The following is a 9,397-nucleotide window of genomic DNA, read 5'->3' as shown; positions in this document are numbered from 1 at the left end:
TTATTTCAAGTATGTTCCTTTTATCCAAATAAATGATGGCATATGTCAGCTCAGCTTTGTTGATGGATAATAGAACAACACTGATTACTGACATTCCAGGCATGCTAGAACCGCTGGCACTATCAGGGATTTTTAAAATTGTTAAAAGCTGACTGAAAATATTATTGTAAAATAGCAGCTTGAAACGTTATCAGTGGAAGGGGAGCCAGAGTAATCAGCAGTCTGAGCATATAGCTTCCTATTTAACATGGAATTTATCCCAACACAACTGTTGCAGAACCAGACAAAGCTGTCCCTTTGCACAGTGCCTGACTATCAGCTGACCAGCACCTCTGTACTGTGGCTGCATTTTACTTCAGAGCTGCCTAAACTGTCCTTGCTACTATCTAAAAAAAAAATTAAATAATGATGCCTTAAAAAAGAATATTGCTGATGCCCTCTTTATTCTCTCTTTAGTGTTGAAACAGTTACAGCCAAAGGATGCCTTTCCATTTCCAAACCTTGCCAGGCACAGCTTCTGCTTTTAGTACCATTCCAAGCACCCTCCCTCATCAGAGGTTATTTGTTGTTCCCTGACTACCCTGGGAGAGGTGTGCAGCCCTGCTCCTAGCACTGGACAGCCTAGAGCCTTGACCCCTGGCTGTTTCCCTCTTGTGCTGGCATGCATGCACAGGACCTGTCCTAAACAGGCTGTAGCTAAGTGTAAGACTGTAGAAAAGTAATCTAAAGGCAGGATGGGAAATATCAGGTGATAGCATTATTCAGCATGCTAAAATGCCAGGGTTTAGGAAAATGTTTTATAAAAAGTCAAAATTGAGGCTGTTTTCACATAGCTAACTTGAGTGATTAGGGATAAAGCATAACAGTGCTTGAGAAGTCAGTCACTGCCTGACAGTAACATGTCAGGCTCATTGGATGTGGGTGAAAATGCCCTGATAGTGCATTAGATGGCTTGAGTGACACATGCTTTTGGAATACCTTGAAGTGAAAGCATGGAACTGAGCTAGGATGGGGAAGCCAGAGCAAGAGACAGCATGGGCAAGACTAGGAAGCTTTGAGTTATGGTGAGGATCTTTACAGAGTGTGCAAAGGGAGCAAGGTAAGGTGTATTTCTCAGAATGGGGGAAAAGGATGCTGTGATAACAAGGAGGGAGGCAGCATGAGCTTCATCTGGAAGGCTAGGAGAGTTTTATTATTCTGAATATAAAAAGGTAGACATCCACATAAAAGATGTTGCCTCAAGTTTAGCATTTTTAATTATTGCAGTTCTGTACAGGAAGTGAAAGAAAACAGTGAGATATGAAAGCAAAGAATAATGTTTTGTGCTGGAATAATTAAAGATAGATTCCAGAGAATCTTCATACTTCACTCAATTCTCCTTCAGAGTCAGGTGCTGCACAAAGGTACACACCCGGGGCTGTTCCCCTCATGCAGAAGGAACACCTCCTCTTTCATGTAGTATTTATTCCATGTTTTTTGGGATCCCACCAGTTTAGAAAACTCATGCCTTTATTAACTAATGACAAAATAATTAATTATAAACCTGTTCCGGTTCAGATAATATTTAAGTTATTTTTATTTAAATTGTTAGTTTGGGGAATATTAGGACAAGTGCTTTGCCACATCGATTTCCCACAAATATAAGAAAAATATTTTTCTTTAAAACAAGCAAGCAAAAAGAACAAACAAGTACTACGTATTTCACTGTACCAAATCGTATGCTATGAATTTTTTCCTAATCGTGAAACAATGTATAATCCTTCCTTTAGGAAAGGGTTGTAAAAGGGTTGGATCATTTGTTTCTCTGACACCAGGGGTTTGTCTGATATTTCAGCAAACCCCCTGCAAAGCAGAAGTTTTGTCACTAGGTGGTGATCTTGGCCTGTCCATGGTTTCCCTTCCTCCTCCTTTCTCTCCCCTTTCGTCCCACGCTGCACTTCTAGATCATGACCAGAGCAACAATCTTATTTTAATGCTGCTTCTGAATATTATGTCTACAAAAGTAAATAGTCTTAGCATTTAAAAGCTTAGGACAGACTGAAACTATTCATTCTCACAGTTTTCCTCTTAACTTTATCTTTGCTTATGATGTCTGGTACTCAAGGTATTATTTATTATTTATTCCTGATTCTGTGTTTACCATTGTGCTATGTGACACGAATATTTCTAAAATTCCAACTAAAAACTACAGGAGAAGATGAGAAAATCCAAATCTTGAACACTTAAATGTTAAATTACTCTTCACCTGACTCAAAAAAGAAATGTGGTTTTGGTGGTGGTGGATGTGTTCCCAAATAAAGGAAAAGGGCAGTAATGTGTTGGCTTGGGAATTCAGGGCACAAGATTTTACTAGTGAGAGGTACTAAGGAAACAGTAAAAGTGGGAGTGTGCAACAAACTGGGACAGAAGGGAATGTCTTCTTGAAGCTAGGCTTGCCACAGCAGGTGTCTTATCTGGAACACCTCCCTTCTTTCCATGCAGTGCAGCTCTAACTCTGCACTAACTTTTGCAGGCTGACCAAGCGGGCCAGTAAAACTGGGAGTTTTTCAGGAACTGAATGTGATGGTTTTGCCATCTGTGTTAGCTCCTGCAAGATGGGACTCAGAATCCCATAGGCCAACTTTAGGCTTGCCTCTCTCAGTGTACAGCCATTGCATTAAGTGCTCTCATTTCACGGTGTGTTTTGGAAACTGAAGCCCTCCTCGGCTTCCTAATTGGTCAGATTGAGATATGAGATACTTCAGGAAGAGGCACTTCAGTGCCAAGACAGGGTCTTGCATTTAAATCTTTGCAAAGCACTTCCCAAGGGTTTGGTCAGAGTAATTACTTTGCAGACAGAGAGGATCTTGGTCAATTAATGCCTTGACTGGCATGTCTAAGGAAGATCAGCCTGAAAACAGACAGATCATCCAAGTCACATTAAAATCTCAGTCAACTGCAAGAGAAACTTATCAGTTCTCACTGGAAGTAGAGCTATTTCACAGGATTTCGTGTCCCATGGGAAAGATTCCAAACAGTTCTGTAGAGAACTTCAATAGCTTTACAGTAGAGAGGGAAAGTACCTGAAGTTCCTCATATAAGCATTAAACCCCCCATACTTCCACTTATCTGCCTAAACAGTCTCATAATCACAGTGATTGCATATGCCCAGTGCTGAGCCACCCATTTTCATATTGAAGATTAACAACTATTTTTATTTATTTTATAATAGTGTATTATCCTGGAACCAATAGGGGGAAAATAAGAACTTCAGCCTAGGACAAGCCTTTTAGCTTCAAATTAACTCATTTTTGAATCAGTAAGACAGTCAGTTTATTATATTGAACTTTGTCCGTTTCTGAGTACAGATTTCAAGTAGGTTAATAAGATAAAGAAGACTTCAAATCTCCAAATTTAAAAGCTATGGGGGATTGTTGGGGTTTTTTTCAAGGCCCTTTTACTTTTTCAAATAGGTTAAACAGTCTTTGGAGTGCTTCTTCTAACTGAAGTCATCCAACTAATTCTTTCAACATGGTGAAATCTGTTAAATCTAAGCTATAAACATCTTTTAGATATCCCGTGGAAACTTCCAGTTGAAAAAACAAATGGTGAGTCCCTGTTGTAAACTTTCAACAATGCCAATAACAGCAATATTCTGCCTTTTACCGTAAGTCTGAAGAGTGAGTTTTCTAGTAAGTTTACAATTCAATAGTTGAATGCTCTTGCTTTTGTGGAGGGGCCTCTAAGCACAAACAATGTAATGTGTGGATCATGTGCTTGGAAGGTACTTTAAATAAACTCTGATGGAGAGATTTATTACTCCAGTAATTAACCAGAAAGAGTAAAGCAAGCAGGTATGTAATGCCAGAGGTTGCATGAGTGATCATTGTTCCATGTCAAAACATGAACTTGCAAGTGGTAGAACAACGATTAAGTTCACACAGTTCCAGTTTTGAACCTGAAACTTGTAGAGCTGTGAGTTTTGAAGATATCACGCCTTAATTTAAAAACAAAACAAACAAACAAAAGGCTAAATAGTCTGACCTATTGCAAAACAAGTCCATACTCAAAGGTCAGACTGAGTTCGGGAAGTGCCGGAGGAACAAGCATGGATATCCATCTTCTGAGAGCAAACAGCCCAGCCTAACCCTCTGAACAGCCAGTACTCCTCAGCAGAGCAGTCAGGGTGAACATGTGCAGCTATGGCTGGTCAAGAGCTTGTTTCTCTGACTTCTCTCTCCACATGAGAGAAGGGGACAGCCCCCTTTAGTGAAGTCTCAGTGTTAGCTAAACAATGAACCCTATTCACCTGTAAACATGTGCATTTGAGGCTTTTAAAAGTATATATGCTTTTGATAAAATGCCTATTACTAATCTTATAGCACAGGTCTGCAAGGTACAGCCTACTCTTAGGCTTCTTAAGTGTTCTCTGCTCTGATCTTCCTTCAAGTGTTTGACACAGGTCTTCCTTGGTTTGTAAAGGTTCAACCTACCAATTTCATCCTATACCTAATTCAGGGAGTGAGGACTGAAGATCTCATAGCCCCATGCCAAAAAGAGCAGAAGCAGATGGTGCTACACCTTTGTAAAAGTATTAATGATTGTAACACTGTCTGCCCAATTGCTTCCTATGAATAACAGATGGCTCACAAACAGGTTATATCAATTGATCTTTCCATCTTCTCTTCTGTATTTGCCAGCAAATTTCCCTTTCCAGGCTCAGTTTCATAAACATGTAATTTAATGGGGGCACGATTGAATTGCTTGGCTGCTATAGCTATAAAAAATAAAAGCTGAGAGCTCAACACAAGAGCATGCATAGTTTGAGGGGACAAGGTGGAGTGTCATAACATTTATTGTTAGTCTGTAGTGAAAAAGAGCCCTACAAAAACCGAATACAGCATAAGTTTTGGGTGCTCCTTTCTGTGGCAGTCAACATTCTGTGAAATCTCCCCACTGCCTGCACGGTCTCTGCTTTTGTGTAAACAGCACAGGGAGTGGTGTGTAGGCAGTGGTCAGTGGTAGACTGACATAAGTTCCAGGTATGAATGTCTTTAAAGTTCGTTCTTTCTCAATAGTTCCCTCTCACTAACATCTGCTACTCTGTTGCCTTCTCTTTTACAGGTTCTTGATGTGTTTTTTGCAGCAGGACTCTTCTAAAAGGCTGCTACCTATCTGTACTTGTTCCTGCTCCTTACTGGTCCCCCTGGCCTCCAGTAGCTCACCCCTTTCAGTGAGCATGAGATTAAGTAAAAATATGGGATCCATTCTTTTCATTGCCATAGTCAGCTGAGATATCAGTTTTGATACAAAGCAATAACCCTCTAGGTATATCCTGTCTCATACATATGTATTTATTTGAGTAACACAAGCTGGGGTGAAGGAGTAATTCCCAGTGTGTATTAGTCCTGCAACACAAACAATGATATTCAGTTGCTCTTAACAGAGCATTTAAAGGGTTAATAAGTTTCAGTAGTGTGCCAGGTCATATATATGTTGTATGTTTGCTGGCACCCATGCCTACTATGTGCCTCTTTTTCAGTGAGAATAATTTTCTTTCAAAGAGCTTCTAATACTTCCCAGAGGTTTCTCTCTGACTTCCTGTTTTTTATTTAGGATGACACTTTTTTCTAATGTTCTCTTTTGTGTTCTGATGTGAAATTACAGCTGCTTTTGTATGCCATTGCATTATTTTCCTCTCTGTCCCCAGTTCCAGTAAAGCTTGCTGCTAGATGCCCAAAATTATTTGTCTGGAACTGCCTGGGATGGTTGATATTACAAATATCATGCTATGTATAAGTACTGTCAGATGTTCCTTTTCTCCTAGGTTTACTTTTGTCTGGATTCCTTAAAGGTGCTATGGAAAAGAGAACTTTACGTTCATGCAGCTGGAGGCCAAAATTATGCAGCTTATAACTACCTTTTAAAAATATATTAAAAAATTAATTAAAATTTTAAAACCTGCCATTATATTATGGGAAAGCAAAATTGCTGTTTTCTCCCTACCCCTGGGTATCTTTTTCCAGGTGATTTAAGGACATGTAGTACCTGTCTGACTCTATGCATTTATGACTCATTTTAGTTGTCTAAAAGAAATAACTGACTTATGCCAGACAAAAAGACACCAGTACAGGGAATGTGCCTCTTTGATTTTAGGAGTGAGGGGAAACATATGGGTGTACAACAGTAAAATCTCCTCTCCTTCTTGTTCTGTGGTGCTCTAGGAAAGGCAATCTGCCAGGGAGCAGTAAGGAATTTCAAGCTTCAGATGTGCAAGATTCTTGCAAATGTGTCTATCTTACAGGATATTGTTGTTCATTTGCTTTCCTGCTGTGAAGACTTTGTGTTGCAGTTAGAGTGGAGAAAGGGGGAAAGATGCACTGATGTAGTCCCATCTTTTATTCTGAGACCCAGGGTTATTTTAGAAAATGACAATTCTAGGATAATAGCTTAAGTTAATAATATTCCTTAGCTAGATGAGCACTACCACGGCTTTAGTTAGCACATGTACAGGGTTTTTAATTTACTTCTGCCAATATGCATATCTTAAAATCTCTGGTTTTTCCTAAGCCAAAAGACACTTAGAATCAAAAGAAACCAAACCAAACAAAAGAAGGAAAACAAACCCCCAAAAAATCCCAAACAAACCCTCAAACCCAGAAATGGCCATTTCAAAACTTTTCAATTATGCAGGATATATTTAGAAGAATATTGATGATTTCAGGCTTTGCAGATGGCTGTTCATATTGCAAATGCCACCAGAACAAGCTATTAGTACAATCTGAAGGATGACGTGTATTGAACAGGCTTGGCAGTGGAACAATTTTCTTCCTCTAAGTGTTCATCATTTTCCTGGGGCAATGATATCACAAGAGAAGGAGTGAAGGCGTAGGAAAGGAGAATATGAAGAAGTCCTGTTGCTTTTTTCTGTGGCAGCTTGATTTATGGATAGAGTGTTCCTTGTCTCAGTATCAAATAGTATTTGTCAGCCCTTCAGGAGAATTACTGTTATTTTAAGGATGGTCTGATTTATTTTCATAGAAAATAAAACATAGAACATCATTTGATGTTTCATGCCACTGACCTTTGTAAGTAAGCACTCCATATCTCACTGAAGCAGTAGTAAAAGCAAACCATACATTAGGAAATTCATTTCACTCATGATTCTTCATTTCAGCACACTTCACGGGGGCATCGATCCAATGTCAAAAGAAAGGGTCAATTTAGTTTTAAATCCTTAGCCCTGTGACAGCAGTTTGGGATCTGAAGAAGGATAAGGTGTACCAGGAGCAATGGCTACAGAAACAAATGGCCTATGGACAAGCACAATGTCAAGCACTTCAGAAACCACAGAGGCTTGCAAGGCAAGACGTGTAAGGCCTGTCCTCCTATGGATGACTTTCATAATGTGAAGTTAAGGTGGAAGAATATTTAGTTCTGAAGTAAGAGGGTCTACAGAAAGTTACATGGCAGTGGTTAGCCTAGACTAAGTGTAGACAAGTGCTATTAATATAGGCCTCTAAAACTCATTTGTAATGTGAAAGACTTAATTGATAGGTCCTATGTGATATTGACAGAGGTATCTAAAGACCCTTATGACTTATAAAAAAATGATTGCACTAATTACTGGCTAAAGCAGCAGTGACAAAGCCCTAAAACTTTTCCCCCTTTTTCTTTTTCCCCCAGAATCACAATATTTAAAGAATACAGTGAACATGAAGTAGCAGTTGTTCAGCATCCTACCTACCCTTGCCCGCAGGGCAGTGGCCTGTTGCACACCCCTACTTCTCTTCTCCTACGTGAAGCAGCAGCCTCTTTTCCTACAGAAGTAACTTCTGCTGTCAACAGCAGTATGTTATGTCATATTTGGGGAGAAAAAAATCTCTGTGTGTCCATTAGGATATGTTTTGTTATGGGCAAATGAACAACTGGTGAGAGGAAATGTCCTGTGGAAAAAGTTGCTGAGTGATGTAGGACAGTGAAAGGAAGAAAATGAGCAGTTGGCAATTAAGAGAGAGAGCAACAAAGATGTTACAGGTCAGTTCTGGGAGCAGCAAAAAAGTATTTCAAGCTAATTAGCTGAAAAAATATTGGCAGTTTTAATTTCCTGAACAATTAGGACAAATAGAAATGTCTTCTGCTTGCTCTGAAAAACATCTTTTAAATAACATCGTGCTACAAAAAGAATTAAGGATCTACAATAACAGAAATGGGAAGTGTAATAATCAGCTAATTACACCTGGACAATAGATCCAGGCCTCATAAATAAGATCACTGTCTGTCTTCTGATTGGCATTGAATGAAATCAAACCTTTTGCAAAACATGTTTTGAATGAAGGCTAATTCACTTTCATATAGTGTATGCTTATTTTCTCAGGAAAAAAGAGAATATAATAAAACAAAGTACCAGGGAGTTGATCTTGTAAACTGGAAAGAAAAGCGTGAAATTTCAACAGTGAAATTTTTAAGAATGCCAGTAATCCTTCAGGGAACAGGTCTCCAGTTGGTAAAAGTACTCAGAACTTCATTATTCAGCTTCATTTTGGAGGTGGCTTTGCAGAAGCTGTAGGTTGCCCCTAGGCAGCCCAGATGCCAAGTCAAATTGTTCCACAAATGGTATAAATGGATAAAATCATTAGCTCTGTGTCAAAGCTATGTGGGAGGGAACCACTGCTTCTCTTCACATCTTAATGGCTCGCCCCCCATTAAATTCTCAAGCCCCAGAGCATCCTCATGGCAACCTCATTATTACTTTGCCAGGAAGTTAATCCTAAATGTACCTTTTGGCTTCCTTGAGTGTGATCAACTTTCTGTCCTTGCAGGACTGTCCCCCCTGTCACTGTGAAGCAAGTGGAAAGCAGAGCGATGCACTTGGCTCTCTGCGCCGTGTCAACGCTACCAGCCCTGCTCAGAGGCCCCTGTAGTGGGCCATTTCCCTCTTCTTAAATTAATCATTTTGGGTTAAGCTTTGCCAGAGTGAGTTCCTGGGATAGGTCTTGTTTTTCACCTTTGAACAATAACAGAACTGGCGCACTACCAGGAAGGGCAGTGGCTGGGGTGGGTAGGAAGGAAAGAATCATATGGGAAATAATTGTGTAGGAGGTTTTTAAGTATGAGGAAACAGAAAATAAGAGCCAGGACTTATATAGATTTGTGATGAAAACATATGTTCAGCTATAAGTGATATCTGCATAGAAAATTGGTTTATTTTTAGCTGGCAGGCTTTGAATCACTGTTCTAATATGCTATTCTTGTTTTTCCCAAATGTACTAATCCCTGCAGGTGAGTCTAAACTGGAAGATTAAATGTGAGTAATTTAGGGTGATGGGGAAAATTCAGGCTGCAAATCCCAACAACCCAAGATTCATACTTATCTCTGGTATGTGTGAGACTCTGAGAGATAAAATCACCTGGAGAT

The sequence above is a fragment of the Parus major genome, chromosome 2 (genome assembly GCF_001522545.3).
Source record: "Parus major isolate Abel chromosome 2, Parus_major1.1, whole genome shotgun sequence".
Taxonomy (NCBI): domain Eukaryota; kingdom Metazoa; phylum Chordata; class Aves; order Passeriformes; family Paridae; genus Parus; species Parus major.
The sequence above is the reverse complement of the archived record's forward strand: the minus strand, read 5'-3'. Positions refer to the sequence as shown.